This window comes from Pristiophorus japonicus, chromosome 18 (genome assembly GCF_044704955.1).
Source record: "Pristiophorus japonicus isolate sPriJap1 chromosome 18, sPriJap1.hap1, whole genome shotgun sequence".
Classification (NCBI taxonomy): Eukaryota; Metazoa; Chordata; class Chondrichthyes; family Pristiophoridae; genus Pristiophorus; species Pristiophorus japonicus.
Window position 1 is genome coordinate 91,570,342 of NC_091994.1, and position 17,260 is coordinate 91,587,601.

Sequence of the window (17,260 nt, forward strand, 5' to 3'; positions counted from 1 at the left end):
TACAAATCTTAGTGGCCAGATAATAAGTAGGAAGGAGATTGATTATTTGCAGAGAAACTTGGATCAATTGTGAAGTTAGGCTGAGAGACGAGGGGTGAATTTTAATGTGGATAAATGGAGGCTAATGTATATAGACACAAGTAACAAAGAAAGAAAGAAAAAGTTGCAGTAAATGTGTACAACATGAAAGAGTCTCCACGCGCAGAGACTGAAAAGAAAGAAACCTTGGAGGTGATCACTGATTGTATCCAGTTTAGTATGAAGCGGTTATCAAGGAGCAAAATAACTCAGGCATTTGATTAGAAGCTAGAACAAATAATTGTATGAATCGTTTTTGGAGTACGGCATTTAGTAAGTGCAATAGAAACTCTTCAGAAGAGAGTGACCAAGCTGATTCCAGGCTTTAGGAAGCAAGATTCAAGTGACTACATTTATTTTCACTGGGCAAAAGAAGATTGCAGGAACACATGATACAGGAGAATAAGAGGGCCAAGCCTAATCTATCTATCCTGTCCTCAATTTCCTAACCTTTAATCAATGCACCTCAGTCTACCCAACCCATACACAATTTAAGCAGCCTATCCCCAATCTCCTGATGTACCTTCAATTGAACAGACTTATTCTCAACTTATTCAGCCTATTCGCAGTCTCCCTAGCATGTCCTCAGTCTATTAGACAGACGCTCCATCTGCTAATCTTAAAGCTACCCATCCTACCCTCAGTTTACCCCAGCAATCCATGTTATGTTCAATCTCCAATCTGCCTTTAATCGAGGATTTATTGTGAGGTGTAGAATATAAATTTCATGATGAGTCTTTAGAAAACTTCAGTGTTGTGCACTATTGGACTCCACACCATGGCGAGAATATTGAGGCTTTGGTGAGGGACAAATACAGATTTACTAGAATACGTTCAGTGTGAGGAAATACACATACAAAGAAAGACTCGAACACTTGGGTCTTTCATTCAATGGAAGAATGGAAATTACGGCAATGTGATGGAAGTGATTAAAATGATGAAAGGATGAGACAGGGTAGATTGAATCAGACTGTTCCCAGTAGGTGAGGGTCAAGAACGAGGGGCCAGAGATTAAACGTCAGAGATTTCGAACAGTGAGCAAGAGAAACGTCTTCACACAGAGAGTTGTGAAGCTGTGGAATTCACTTCCAGGGTTAGTGGTTGAGGCAGACACCGTGGCAACATACCAGACTAGATTGCCTGGGTGGATGAAGGAAAAAGGGGATGAGGAGATCTGGGACAGGGCTGGCTAATGTGATTAGGACTAGTTCCACACATGTGGGGCAAACACTGACCCGATTGGTTGGGCCTGTTGTAATGACTATGTCTTTCCAGGTAGAAGATACTCATCTGATGGAAAGGAAATTGTGGTCGTAGAATGTTTTCCAATTTAAGGCTCATTAATGGGAAGTAGTCCATGTGTAGGATATTAAATCTTTCACTGCAGCATAATAAAACATTCAACTATCCCTTAGGAAAGAGCAAGTGAGTAAATGTGTGACTGGCTTCCTCTACGCTGTGCCTTGTGGAATTTTCATTCCCTGCCAATAGAAACAAATGTACAGTAACTCGGCTCTCTGGAGAGGTCACGTTTAGGTCTGGACTTGAACATTGTCTATGTCTAACAATGGGATATTGTCTGGCTGCAGGCAATCTTTAGAATGCAATTAATTAGAAATTTTGTAGGTCAAAATTGTTAATTTGTGGAAATGCTTACATGGAGCATACATTAGCACAGACTTGCTCAGGGTATGGACTGGCCAAAATAAAGTAATGTGCTTTTATGTACTCTGTGTGAGTGTCTGTGTGTGTGGCATGGTATGTGTCAGAGGAGGCTTGACGAAAATTTGTTGACAAAATTATTGCTGTGATTAGTGAATCTGACAAGTTAATCTAACTTCTGCTTTTGAAAAGGTTAACCCTTCTCGAACTAGTCGTAAAATTATAACCGAATTGGGATAATTTAACAGATCATTAACTTTTATTAGTCATTTTAAGCCTTGCTGTTCTGCAGATGAGTCAGTTCATCTGGGTGCAATCAGGTTCCATGGCAATTGATGAATGGCCTGTCCTGAGGCAGCCCTTCCTGTTGTAACTTATCAAAGTCAAAGATTGACCTTGTACCTGTGACACAACCATGTCAATCTCTAGAAATGTGGCACTCTTGTCTGAAATAACAGTATTTGGAAACACTTTTCACCCAATCAAAGGTCACTTCCCCCCGCCCCCCCCAGAGTTTCTTCCATCTCCAAAATGGACCCCTGCAGCCAGAGGAAATAATCACATTTGCAACTATTTGGTCCTCTGGCCCAAGTTTCCTTTCCAAAGATAGTGGAGACATTTTCTGAGGCACTGGTTGATGTTTTGTGGTCTGTTTTAGTTACTGGTTTATATGAAACATAGAAACATAGAAAATAGGTGCAGGAGTGGGCCATTCGGCCCTTCGAGCCTGCACCACCATTCAATATAATCGTGGCTGATCATGCAACTTCAGTACCCCACTCCTGCTTTCTCTCTATATCCCTTTAGCCATAAGGGCCACATCTAACTCCCTTTTGAATATATCCAACGAACTGGCCTCCACAACTTTCTGTGGTAGAGAATTCCACAGGTTAACAATTCTCTGAGTGAAGACGTTTCTCCTCATCTCGGTCCTAAATGGCTTACCCCTTATCCTTAGACTGTGACCCCTGGTTCTGGACTCCCCCTGGTCTTCCCTGAACTGACTATAGTTTCAACTTGGCCGTTGCTGAGACTGGATCATCAATAAATTGATCATCGATGTAATCATGAGCGGAAGCGATGGTCAGATTCATGTTGACCTAATTAACCAGAGACAGTGATCCTTTGTGATGGGTGTTGATTGGGTTGCGTGTCATCACATGAAACATGGTTGCCATAAATTCTGATGTACAAATTGCCCCTTCCACAATTGGCCTTCTAATAAAATCCCAAATAATTCTATAAATCAGTCTATTTGGAGAAGATAAAGTCTGGCCTAACAGTCGATAGTGAGAAGCCAGAATGGGAGGAACGGGACGTTTTGAACGAATGTCATTGTTGGATGTTCTTGGTGATCGGCTGAAGATATGTAAAGGTAGAGTCTGGGAGAGATCACCATTGTGGCCTCTTGACCACAAGAAGAGTTTGGTGACTTGAGACTAGAACAGGAGAGAAAATGAGACAAAAGGGTCATGGATTCTCGAGATAAGGAAAGACCTTCTCAGTCCCCTCTGAGAATCTTCTCCCGTAATATGCTTCTTTTTTCATCAAAATAACAGATCTGCTGCTTTTTCCACCCCTGGAATAAATGGGAGTGCAATGATTGATGGTCCATGGACTGTAGACAGCGAAATATCGGCAAGCACTTCTCACGCAGAGACCCAATGTACCAGAACATAAAATAAACAAAGGAGGTTTCTTTTCCCTAACTCAGAGGACATTATTTCTTTTTAATGTTATTTCATCTCCTCTTCCCTGAACCATTACTAATCTCTCGACAGTTGGAATGCACCATCTTTTTGTTGGGTTGAACATGTTAAACATCGATAAACCATATTTTATTATTCTATTTGATTTTAAGTGCACAGTCTGAAGACAGTTATGTTTTAGCAGAGAAAGAGGCTTATTCTGGAGCTTAAAGGTATTCCAGCACAGTGCTTGCGGTCAGCGATTGACATGTGACGGAAGAATGCCTGTGCATTTAAACCATTTAACACGAAACATCAGGAAAATGTCAATAACGGTCCATTGTCGAGGATTTCATGGATATTTCATGGACAGTGGACAGAACGGGATAGCCATGAGGTTCCTTTTAGATTTAACCATGTGGAATTGATGTGGTAAGTGACTGGTCTGAATTGTAGAGTCAGTAATGATTGGGAGATCGTGCCCACTTTAAGAGGATAGTAACCCCTTTGTTGACTTTAAAGAGAGCAGATTGAGCCTTTTCAGCTGCCACTTCCGAGCTCCAGCTCCTGACACGGTGCCCTGCCCCACCCCAGCCCCCTCCCTCGGCTCCAGCTCCTGACACTGTGTCCCAGGCACCCCACCCCCCCCCCCCCCGGCTCTTGATACTGTGCCCCGAGACCCCCCCTGGCTCCAGCTCTCCAGACACTGTGTCCCAGGCACCCCACCCCCCCCCCCCCCCGGCTCTTGATACTGTGCCCCGAGACCCCCCCGGCTCCAGCTCTCCAGACACTGTGTCCCAGGCACCCCACCCCCCCCCCCCCGGCTCTTGATACTGTGCCCCGAGACCCCCTCGGCTCCAGCTCTCCAGACACTGTGTCCCAGGCACCCCACCCCCCCCCCCCCCCGGCTCTTGATACTGTGCCCTGTGCCTCGAGACTCCCTCGGCTCCAGCTCTCCTGACACTGTGCCCCCAGCACAACTCCCCCCCCCCACCCCCCACCCCCTCCAGCTCCAGCTCCTGACATGGTGGTTGATGGTTGTCCACTGTTTGCGAGGAAGGTTTGATCCTACAGGTTGTATTGTGGGGTCCTCTACAAGGAGTCCATTCCGTATGTCGCAGTTCTTCCGAGCATTTTGCCATCGGTCAGCAAGGCTGAGGGGAGACAAAAACTCTATGTGGCTACATAAAAACTGCCTTTGTGGTTACTTTGGGGAATCACCAGATGGTCACTTCCCGTTGCTCCGAGTGTTAATGAGTGGATTTGTATTATTCATTATGAAGACTTTTTCATGATGAATTGATTTTTATATCATAGTACAATGTGCGCACTGAGTAATTAGTGGCCAGCCAACAACAACAGACTTGTTTTATAGGCCAGTAATATAGCACATTTTGTGCTGTACAAAGCGATTCTGGCTTTATTGGTGAGTAGTTTTTCTTTTTTCCTTATCTTATCAGTAAGAAACCTTTGGCATTGTTGCCACATTAGGTTATTTTAAGGGTTAAGTCATTGTAGGAGAGCCCAGACCCATGTCATGCTCCTCCTGTGCCATGTGGGAAATCAGGGACGCTTCCAGTGTCCCTGACAACTATGTGTGCAGGAAGTGTATCCAGCTGCAGCTCCTGTTAGACTGCATGATGGCACTGGAGCTGCGGATGGATTCACTCTGGAGCATGTGCGATGCTGAGGATGTCGTGGATAGCACGTTCAATGAGTTGGTCACACCGCAGGTAAAAGTTCCAAAGGCAGAAAGGGGATGGGTGACCACCAGGTAGAGCAGGAGTAGGAAGGTAGTGCTGGAGTCCCCTGCGGTCATCTCCCTCCAAAACAGATAAACCACTTTGGATATTGTTGGGGGAGATGGCTCACCAAGGGAAGGCAGCAGCAGCCAAGTTCATGGCACCATGGGTGACTCTGCTGCACAGGAGGGCAGGAAAAAGAGTGGAAGAGCTATAGTGGTGGGGGATTCTATTGTAAAGGGGATAGATAGGCATTTCTGCAATCGCAACCGAGACTCCAGGATGGTATGTTGTCTCCCTGATGCAAGGGTCAAGGATGTCTCGGAGCAGCTGCAGGGCATTCTGGAGCGGGAGGGGAAACAGTCAGTTGTCGTGGTGCATATAGATACCAATGATATAGGTAAAAAGCGGGATGAGGTCCTACAAGCTGAATTTAGGGAGCTAGGAGTTAAATTAAAAAGTAGGACCTCAAAGGTAGTAATCTCAGTATTGCTACCAGTGCCACGTGCTAGTCAGAGTAGGAATTGCAGGATGAATACGTGGCTTGAGGAGTGGTGCAAGAGGGAGGGATTCAAATTCCTGGGACATTGGAACCAGTTCTGGGGGAGGTGGGATCAGTACAAACCGGACGGTCTGCACCTGGGCAGGACCGGAACCAATGTCCTAGGAGGAGTGTTTGCTAGTGCTGTTTGGGAGGAGTTAAACTAATATGGCAGGGAGATGGGAACCTATGCAGGAAGGCAGAAGGAAATAAAATGGGGCAGAAGCAAGAGATAGAAAGGAGAATAGTAAAAGTGGAGGGCAGAGAAACCCAAGGCAAATTTGAAAAGGGCCACTTTACAGCAAAATTCTAAAGGGACAAAGAGTGCTAAAAAGACAAGCCTGAAGGCTCTGTGTCTCAACGCGAGGAGTATTCGTAATAAGGTGGATGAATTAACTGCGCAGTCAGCTATTAACGATTATGATATAATTGGGATTACGGAGACATGGCTCCAGGTTGACCAAGGCTGGGAACTCAACATCCAGGGGTATTCAACATTCAGGAAGGATAGACAGAAAGGAAAAGGAGGTGGGGTGGTGTTGCTGGTTAAAGAGGAAATTAACGCAATAGTAAGAAAGGACATTAGCTTGGATGATGTGGAATCTGTATGGTTAGAGCTGCGGAATACCAAAGGGCAGAAAATGCGAGTGGGAGTTGTGTACAGACCACCAAATAGTAGTAGTGATGTTGGGGATGGCATCAAACAAGAAATTAGGGATGCATGCAATAAAGGTACAGCAGTTATCATGGGCAACTTTAATCTACATATAGATTGGGTTAACCAAGTTGGTAGCAATACGGTGGAGGAGGATTTCCTGAAGTGTATTAGGGATGGCTTTCTAGACCAATATGTCGAGGAACCAACTAGAGAGCTGGCCATCCTAGACTGGGTGTTGTGTAATGAGAGAGGATTAATTAGCAATCTTGTTGTGCGAGGCCCCTTGGGGAAGAGTGACCATAATATGGTAGAATTCTTTATTAAGATGGCGAGTGACACAGTTAATTCAGAGACTCGGGTCCTGAACTTAAGGAAAGGTAACTTCGATGGTATGAGATGTGAATTGGCTAGGATAGACTGGCAAATGATACTTAAGGGGTTGACAGTGGATAGGCAATGGCAGACATTTATAGATTACATGGATGAACTTCAACAATTGTACACCCCTGTCTGGAGTAAAAATAAAAAGGGGAAGGTAGCTCAACCGTGGCTAACAAGGGAAATTGGGGATAGTGTTAAATCCAAGGACAAGGCATATAAATTGGCAAGAAAAAGCAGCAAACCTGAGGACTGGGAGAAATTTAGAATTCAGCAGAGGAGGACAAAGGGTCTAATTAGGAGGGGGAAAATAAAGTATGAGAGGAAGCTTGCAGGGAACATAAAAACTGACTGCAAAAGCTTCTATAGATATGTGGAGAAAAAGATTAGTGAAGAATAACGTAGGTCCTTTGCAGACAGAATTAGGTGAATTTATAATGGGGAACAAAGAAATGGCAGACCAATTGAACAAATGCTTTGGATCTGTCTTCACGAAGGAAGACACAAATAACCTTCCGGAAATACTAGGGGTTCGAGGGTCTAGCGAAAAGGAGGAACTGAAGGAAATTCTTATTAGTCAGGAAATTGTGTTAGGGAAATTTATGGAATTGAAGGCCGATAAATCCCCAAGGCCTGATAGGCTGCATCCCAGAGTACTTAAGGAAATGGCCCTAGAAATAGTGGATGCATTGGTGATCATTACCCAACATTCTATTGACTCTGGATCAGTTCCTATGGACTGGAGGGTAGCTAATGTAACACCACTTTTTAAAAAAGGAGGGAGAGAGAAAACGGGGAATTATAGACCGGTTAGCCTGATATCGGTGGTGGGGAAAATGTTGGAATCAATAATTAAAGATGAAATAGCAGCTCATTTGGAAAGCAGTGTCAGGATTGGTCCAAGTCAGCATGGATTTATGAAAGGGAAATCATGCTTGACAAATCTTCTAGAATTTTTGAGGATGTAACTAGTAGAGTGGACAAGGGAGAACCAGTGGATGTGGTGTATTTGGACTTTCAAAAGGCTTTTGACAAAGTCCCACACAAGAAATTAGTGTGCAAAATTAAAGCACATGGTATTGGGGGTAATGTATTGACGTGGATAGAGAATTGGTTGGCAGACAGGAAGCAGAGAGTGGGAATAAACGGGTCCTTTTCAGAATGGCAGGCAGTGCCGCAGGGTTCAGTGCTGGGACCCCAGCTGTTTACAATATACATCAATGATTTAGATGAAGGAATTGAATGTAATATCTCCAAGTTTGCTGATGACACTAAGCTGGGTGGTGGTGTGAGCTGTGAGGAGGGTGCCAAGAGACTGCAGGGTGACTTGGACAGGTTAGGTGAGTGGCCAAATGCATAGAAGATGCAGTATAATGTGGATAAATGTGAGGTTATCCACTTTGGTGGCAAAAACAGGAAGACAGAATATTATCTAAAAGTGAGTTCTTAGGTGACTGAACAGTCCAATACGGGAATTACAATTTCTGTCTGTCATGTATGTATGCTTGAGGTTACTAGCCACCAGAGGGCACCACTGTCGGAGGTCATTGGGCTGTACGCACATGTGCGGCGGGCCAGGTATATAAAGCAAGCCACCATGTAATGTGGGCCTTTTGGGCCCGAATAAAGTTGAGCCAGGTTTGCACCCGAGTGAGTTTACAGTATTCAGTCTATCGAGTTATTACATACATGACACTGTCACAGGTAGGACAGGCAGTCGTTGAAGGAAAGGGTGGGTGGGACTGCTTTGCCGCACGCTCCTTCTGCTGCAGTCACTGTTGCAATGTGGGAAATGGTCTGATGCCGAAAACAAATGCCATTTAAATTCCTGTCGGCGATGTGAACAGTTCATCGCACATCTGACTGTGCAGGTGGCAGATGAGATAATAGATGTAAATCAGAAATACCGGACAGAAATAACCATGTACGTTCAGTATGGGATCACTCGCACAGTGCCATTCTGCACTGACCTCCTGGAATCATCTGTACCTCAATGATCTCGCGCCAAACTCAGAACAAATAACGAGAGGTGTTTTAAACACAATTAGTGCGTCCCCAGTCACATCAGCAGAATGAGACCCGGGACACTGCACACTCCCAATAGCAAAATGATACAGGATAAATTCAGCCACCTTCTCATTGAGGACCTTACCATGTCTGCCGTGTTTGCCTACAGAACAACACTTAAAAGAGCAATTCATCGGCTATAAAGCATTTTAGGACATCCTCAGGTCATGGAAGGCACTATATTAATCCAAGTTCTGTCTTTACTGGTGGAGCTGAGTGAGTCACAGACTTATTCTTTTATAGCCTCTGGTTCTAGAGTCTTGTGTCTGCACAAGCTTCCTGCCTACAGAGCCTCAATTCCTGCTGTCATTATTCTATTACACTTTTGTGTCCACTTTTCCCATTATAAATTCCTTCGTTCACATTTATAATGGGAATTTCCTATGTAAATATGTCACGCTTTAATTACACCCCTTTGCCAATGGTGGCACTGTACTTCCTAAGTTTCATAAGAAAGAACATAAGCACATAAGAATTAGGAACAGGAGAAGGCCATTCAGTCCCTCGAGCCTGCTCCACCATTCAATGAGATTATGGCTGATCTTCTACCTCAACACTTTCCTGCACTGTCCCTTGATTCCCTTAATATCCAAAAATCTATCAATCTCTGTCTTCAATATACTCAAAGTCCGAGCCTCCACAGCCCTCTAGGGTAGAGAATTCCAAAGAATCACCACCCTCTGAGTGAAGAAGTTTCTCATCTCAGTCTTAAATGGCCGACCCCTAATTCTGAGACTGTGACCCCTGGTTCTAGACTCCCCAGCCAGAGGAAACATCCTCCTTGCATCTATCCAGTCGAGCCCTGTAAGAACTTTGTATGTTTCAGTGAGATCACCTCTCGTTTTTCTAAACTCTAGAGAATATAGGCCCAGTATACTCAATCTCTCCTCGTAGGACAATTCCCCCCATTAGTCTGGTGAACTTTCGTTGCACTCCCTCTAGGGCAAGTTTCACATCTCTCGACTCCTCAGCCTATAGTGCAGTGAAACCCACTACACTCCAACAAACTCCACGTCTCTGCTTCCCAAATTGTTATACATTTTGCTATTCAACGATAAATAATGAACTTCGATCCAAGTATTATATCAAAATAAGAATGTATGCGGACAGATTTACACCTGAACACGCTGGATGAGAGATCAGGTTGGGCACTGTTCAACAGTCATGAGAAGGTGATCCTGTATCATTTATTCAGAGGGTGCAGCGTCTTGAGTCTCATCTTACTGAGTCTGGAGTGATGTGACTGGGGACACACTGATTGTGTTTGTGGCCGCAATGTTGCACTTATTACTTTTTCTAAATTTGAATAGGGATCCTTGAAGTACAGATCATTCCAGGTGGCCAATATTGAAATTCCTAAAGGCCTGTTCAGTCCAAAATCTCCCCCAAACCAGGACAACACCTCTTCAAATTAAAACCAACACTGAAAAGCCAAAATGTTTAACAGGTTTTGAAGTCACACTTTGAGAAGCTGCACCGAATTGAAATTCAACCAGAGTTGACCCAAATGTCCAATTGGTGCATTTTTTGTTGTTGTTGAAGTCATCACATTTTCTTGGCTCTTTCTGACAGTAATGGTAGCCGCTGATTGAAAGCACAATGTCAGATATTTCCTCTGTGTTACCTGGCGTGAGTGCAGTCACCGTGGCAACGAGGCTGCTTCACATCTTGTTCTCTCAGGCTCCGGGGCACGAGTCGGAAAAGGCAGCTGAGATCATTTTCGGAGCATAATTTAGCAAATTGGTCTGTGAGCCGGGTCACTCCCTGTGTGACCTCAAATGTTATTTCAGTTGTAAAAATCAGATTGCCTCCAAGTTTTCAGTTCAGAAAACGATCCTTTATTTTAAACTGCCCCCCCCCCACCTTATTCTGTCAATCCGAGTTTAAAGTGATCTGTGCTGGATGGCTGTGGGTTCATTTGAAGGAACAGAATGTAATTATTTCCAAAACCTTCATGGTTTCACTTATCAGAGCACCCGGGCTTCTGGATAAACGTGGCAAGCAATCAGGACGACCACATTCAATCGTCAACAGTGTTTCACAGGGATCCCTGAAAGTGCTGCAGCACAGTCAGTCATAAGAACATAAGAAGGAGAGGTTCTGACGGAAGGTCATCGACCCGAAATGTTAACTCTGCTTCATCTCTACAGATGCTGCCTGACCTGCTGAGATTTCCAACATTTTCTGTTTTTATTTCAGATTCCAGCATCCGCAGTATTTTGATTTTGTATACAAACATAAGAAATAGGAGCAGGAGTAGGCCATTTGATCTGAAAACGTTGATTTTGCACTGGCCGGGAATCGAACCCAGGCCTCCCACATGGCAGGCAAGAATTCTACCATTGAACCACCAATACAACTGGAGTCACACTGATGTTCCCCATTTACAATGCAGTACGGCCTTCGCTTTCATATAATCAAGGCAGGATACGGGCCTTTGAAGGCCCGGAACACTGCCCATTGAACTCCCTGCTCCCTGCTCTCTGCTTCCAGAGGCAAAACACAGCCAGTGCCAAATGTAAGTGGCCAATAAGTGATGTTGTTCGCCAGGGCTGCCAGCTTGCTCTGCGAGATTTCACATCACTGGACGGTACCGACCTTCTCCAAACTTGGCGGAAGGCCTGTGGCCAGAAATGTAAAACAATCGTTACTGCTTGCCAGCAGAAGACTTAACAAAAATCAGGCAACAGCTATTGTTTCAAGGTTGCATTTACACAAAAACCCTCGAACCTGACTCATTCCCAGTTACAAATACGCCCGTGCCCAGGAATCTTATTGTTGTGTCCTTAGATGCTCTAATAATGACTCCATGAGGCAATGTGTTGTACTTGAACTGTAGTGACCTTAGTCCTTTATTTGTTAACTCCAGAGTGAGGATCACACCTGGTGGCCTGCTTTTTATACTAGGCCAGGCACACCTGTACAGGTAACCTACAAGTCCCCCACTGCTGTGCCCTCTGGTGGCACACCTTGTGATAGTACCAACAGTAGTCATGTTGGGATACATGACACTTATTGTATCCATGTACCTCTGTGGCAAGCTCCAAGTAATCAAAAAGCCGTAAAACTTTGTAAACTTCAATTATAAAAACAAAAAAAGTCACATTCGTGGCTTCTGAGCAGCTGTGCATCAGCAAGTCTTACACTTGCTCAGTTCTGCATCATTGCTGCAGGCTTCTGAACCTGCTCAGGGGTATAAACGGGGTGAATTCTGAACACCACGAGCCCCACTGTACTGTGGCACTGCTGCCCCGAGAATGGAGCATCACACACGCAGAGACACACGTACACAACAACAACAACTTGTATTTATATAGCGCCTTTAATATAGTGAAACGTCCCAAGGTGCTTCACAGGAGTATTATGCGACACCAAGCCGCATAAGTAGAAATTAGCGCAGGTGACCAAAAGCTTGGTCAAAGAGGTATGTTTTAAGGAGCGTCTTGAAGGATGAAAGAGAGGCGGAGAGGTTTAGGCAGGGAGTTCCAGAGCTTGGGGCCTAGGCATGGCCACCAATGGGTGAGTGATTATCATCATAGGCGGTCCCTCGAACGAGGATGACTTGCTTCCACAAGAGTTCACAGATGTTTCAATGAAGGACCCGATGTTCCAGTCCTGAACTCCAGTTGAGGGGGTGGAAGATGCCTGTGCGTGGATTTTTTTAACGTGTGGTGGCCGTTGCACACCAGCCACCCCACGGGCTCGACAGAGCCAGGCCTTTATCCAGTGGCAAGGGTTAAGCAGGACGACTGGAGACCTGCTCTGCTGCACGGACCTAGTGCGCTCACAAATCGCAGTGTGGGCTGGCCCGTGCTGCCCCTGGGCCCTCGGCTCTTCTGGGCCCCGTACCCCTCATTCGACGCACCTTCGCCCACAATGTTCCGGGGCCTGGCACTCCAGCTCTATTTATAGCCCCGGCCCGTGGTGGTGTTCTCACACAGGGCGGGGCGGCCCACCATGTATCATCAGAGATGCTCAGGAGGGCAGAATTAGAGGAGAGCAGACATCTGGGGGGGGGGGGGGGAAAGGGTGTGGTTGTAGGGCTGGAGGAGATTACAGAGATAGGGAGGGGGCGAGGCCATGGAGGAATTTGAAAATAAGGATGAAACAGTGGATATTTGTTTCACGGTAGAATGAGAAATGAGTAAACTGCTCAGGAACGTTCATCGTTTTCTTAAGATTTACCGTCTGAAATCATTTTCTTGCTTCTATGTATATTCGTACCATGGACAAAGTACTGAGGGGGGGGGGGGGGGAATGGAAGGGGATTCACATTTCTGATTTGACTCCCATTTTCTTGACAGGCTCCCGCTGTCAGTCAAAAAGCCCCAATATCAAACCTGACCCAAAGTGCCAAATATCACCCGTGCTCTTGCTGTAAGATCTGACCTGGCCTGATCAAGTTACAGAGAATCACTGTAAAGTATTTTCACAGACAGCAACACAGATGTGACAGACATCTGCAGGAAACGCACACGATGTAAATCCCCGAGCGAGCAAATAAATAATCCTCGACTGCTCCACAATATATTGTGCGATGCTGTTGACTTGCGCAAAGTCCCGCAGTGTAATATTGCATGTGATCGTTGCTGCTGTGCACACCTGAACTGTGCCCTCGGTATTCATGGCTCTCAGGCTCGCCCTCGCCTTCAGTACAATCGAAAGAACTGCACAAAGCTGCTTAATGTGCCAAATGTAGCCGTGCTGTCTGGATGAAGCCGTCAAAACTTTGAACTTGGAAGGGTCGGTTTCAGTAAGCAAATAGTCCCACACTAACGTTAATGAATCCTGACGCTCAACTATTTCATTCACACAATGGACCTTTACAAGTTCAAAGGCCTCGCTCTCCTTTTGGGCCGATTCGATTGTAAAGAAGTCAGTTTAGGAGGTCGAGTGAAAGATTTTGTAGATACCATACTGGCAATTTCTGTTCCCCTTGCAAAAATAGGCAGCTGCCAAAATAACTGTAAGAGCAAATCACATAAATACCAACCGGGAAAACTCGTAAAGGATCAACTGCTTCAAAAGAGCTGCCAACTCGGTAAACAGCCCTGAGTCTAGGCCCGGGACCTGTGCTCACACAGAGTGCAGCGAGGCACAAGCTTGTCATAACTTCAGCTGCAGATAGACCAAGACTTGTGTTGTACAGAAGATTGTGACAGAACAAGTCTCACTCCTCAATTCTTGCAGAGAAATTCTGGGCGATTGTGAAATGTGTGTTTGCGTTGTTACTCTTTGCTACTAAACCTGATGGCTAACTTGATTTAGAATTCTTAAATCATTATCACACAGGCTTTATTCTGTCCATTTCTCTCAGTTCATGCTAATCCTCTCCCACCCCCCAGTTCATACTAACTCCCAACCCCCCCGCCAAATTCATGCTAACCCTCTTTCCCCCCCCGCCCCCCCATCCCCACTTCATGCTAACCCTCTCCCCACCCTCACCCCATCCTCCCAGTTCATGCTAACTCTCTTCCGGCCCCCCCCCCCACCCCCCAGTCCTGAGGTTGTGAAAGGCGCTATATAAATGCAAGTCTTTCTTTGTTAGTCCAAATTTTCCAGCTTCCATATTTTAGATCCCTGTCAGAGGTGAAACCCAATTGCCTATGTGTTTGTGAGGATCTCATTAATGGGACCAGAACAGCTCTCCTGTTGGTCACTGGACACTGGCAGTGAGTGGGGCCCATGATGCCGCTCACCAGTGGCAATCAATCTGAGATCAATTGCCAAGAGGAAAGTGCTAAATTGATAATGGAGAAACTGAGAAATAAAATTGGAACCTTCAGCCATTCAGGCAAGACCTGCCCTCCCTCCCCACCCTGCACCCCCCCCCCCCCCAATTCCAAACCCCCACTCTGACACTCCCACCCCAGTTGCACCTTAACTGAACAGGCACCAACCCCTTTGATGTGAATGGCCCCGTCCCAGGGATTTGTGACGGGATCATCACCATGGCGGGCAGGGGGCGGGGCAGAAGTCCTAGCCTGACACATTCCTGGACATAGCAGCTGACACAGAATTTATATGCTCTTATGTTGTGTCTAGATTTAAAGGGGAAAATGATTTTAAAAGCTTCTTTTTTGTCACAGTTGGCCTGAAGACAATTGTGGGCTGTCACTTTATGGAACAGTAGATGGAGTGAACTGCAGAAACAACAACCACTTGCATTTATATAGCGCCTTTAACATAGTAAAACGTCCCCAGGCGCTTCACAGGAGCGTTATCAGCCAACATTTGACACCGAGCCACATGAAGAGACGTTAGGGCAGGTGACCAAGAGCTTGGTCAAAGAGGTAGATTTTAAGGAGTGTCTTAAAAGAGGAGAGAGAGGTAGAGACGTTTAGGGAGGGAATTCCAGAGCTTAGGGCCGAGGCAGCTGAAGGCTCGGCCGCCACTGGTAGGGCAAAGGAAATCTGAGATGCGCACGAGGCCAGAGTTGGAGGAACACAGAGATTGGGGAGGGGGTTGTGGAGCTTACGGAGATAGGGAAGGGCGAGACCTTGGAGGGATTTGAAAACCAGGATGGGGTTTAAAATTGGGGCGTTCGGGGATCGGGGACCGGGAACCAATGTAGGTCAGCGAGCACTGGGATGATGGGTGAACGGGACTTAGTGTGAGCTAGGACATGGACAGCAGAGCTTTGGATGAAAGAGAGCAGTGAGGACATGGGGGTGGGCTGGTGATGGTCAGCATAGTGCCAATCAGCTTGTACAGGCTGAATCGATTCCACATCTTGTCTAACTATCTGGAGCTGGCTAAAGATCCATGATTAGAAACGCAAAAACATAGAAATTTACAGCGCAGAAGGAGGCCATTTCGACCCATCGAGTCCACGCGGGCTGACAAAGAGCTGTACAGCCCTCAGTCAGCAGCCCTGAAGGTTACATATAAACCGATGAACAATGACGGAAAGGCAAAGAGCACCCAAGCCTAACCAGCCCTCCTCACACAACTGCGACACCCCTTATACTGAAACATTCTACACTCCACCCCAACCTGAGCCATGTGATCTCCTGGGAGAGGCAAAAACCAGATAAAGACCCAGGCCAATTTAGGGAGAAAAAATCTGGGAAAATTCCTCTCCGACCCATTGATGGGACTCAGACTCAGTAAGACTGCAGAGACTGTGTCGTGTTGCCTGCTGCAAGCTGAGGCGCTGTCAACAAGATGAATAGAACTGTTGACGGAGCTGAAGATAATAAGTGCACTCAACTTCTTTGCCGCCGACACTTGCAGGAAATTGGGGCTTTGTTGGAGTCAGCTGCACTCTCCTATTATTCGGGACGTCAGCTGAAAGCCTGCACAGGAAGGCAGACGTACATCCATTTCAACAGTGACCATCAGCAGCAGGAACAAAGAGAAGGCCGGGGTGTATCCTACACTTCCCCAGAGCGCAGTGCAGCATTGAGTGCGTACACAACATCGCCATTCATGCTCCTGCTGGGACCCACCTCAACAGGAAGGCCTTGTGCTCCCTCAGTGTTCAGACTGCAGGTTCTGATGGTGTGCGACCCCTCCCCACGCTCCCTCACCCGCCCAACGTCAGGCTCAGGATGCTCATACGATTCTTTCACCTTCAGGCAGCACAAGGTAACTGTGATTATATCCTTCTGACATCACTAACAAACACTCACACACAAGATGGCTCGAAACACAAAAACCTGTCATCATGTGACTTTGTCAGGTGACCCTTTTATTATTTACATCAGTAGTAGCATTACCACAGTTGCCGACTAGGTGGAGCAGTAGTCCACTAGGGGGAGCTCGATTACACTTCTCCCTCCTTAATGAAGAAGTAATCACAACAAAATAATCATCATACGTAACTATTTGAAGGAGAAGGTGTCTATTGAGAAGGGGGTTGTGGTTGAAAGAGATAATAACATTTGCTTGATTTTTTTTTTCTCAGCGGAGAGAACTTGGTGCTCCTCAAAGTTAAGGAATCAACAGGTAGTGATGATGAGCGGAGGGGAGGGGCGAGCAAGGAGAGGCATGCCTGTTGTTGAATAATCAAAGATGGATTCAGGATGGAGTGGCTGTGAGGGACGGCATGGCCTTTTCTTGGTCCAGTTGAGAGCAGTTATAATTGGTCTCAATTGTTCAGGGCTCCTTGATGCGTTCCTGGTTTCTGCACAATCTCCATACCCAAGCACAGCAACACTGCTACCATGCCCATGCAAGAACCCAAAGAGCGAGCTTTCAGTTTGCTAAAGCAATGCTTCTTTGGACCACAGAGGCGTATAAAAGCAGTTTAAATGTTAATAATCCTCGCTTGTTTTGAGTGTGATCCAAAATGAGAGAACTTCACTACTTTTTTTTCTGAATATGGGAAATATGCCCTAAAGATTCGTGCATGGAGTCAGTCATACGCAGACACCCAGTCCATGCGCACACACGCATGTATAGACACTCACACAGACTAATATGTGGCCATGAGCTCACAGAG

General features: G+C 46.0%; 1 protein-coding gene and 1 non-coding gene across 2 annotated transcripts in view; one reads left to right on the forward strand and one right to left on the reverse strand.

Moving 5' to 3' along the window:
- The window catches only part of acap3a (ArfGAP with coiled-coil, ankyrin repeat and PH domains 3a), a 355,855-nt gene that overhangs the window by 97,805 nt on the left and 240,790 nt on the right, over nt 1-17,260 (forward strand). The window lies entirely within an intron of this gene.
- Nucleotides 11,101-11,171, reverse strand: trnag-gcc (transfer RNA glycine (anticodon GCC)). Its single transcript has one exon. It is a non-coding gene; the product is annotated as a tRNA-Gly (tRNA).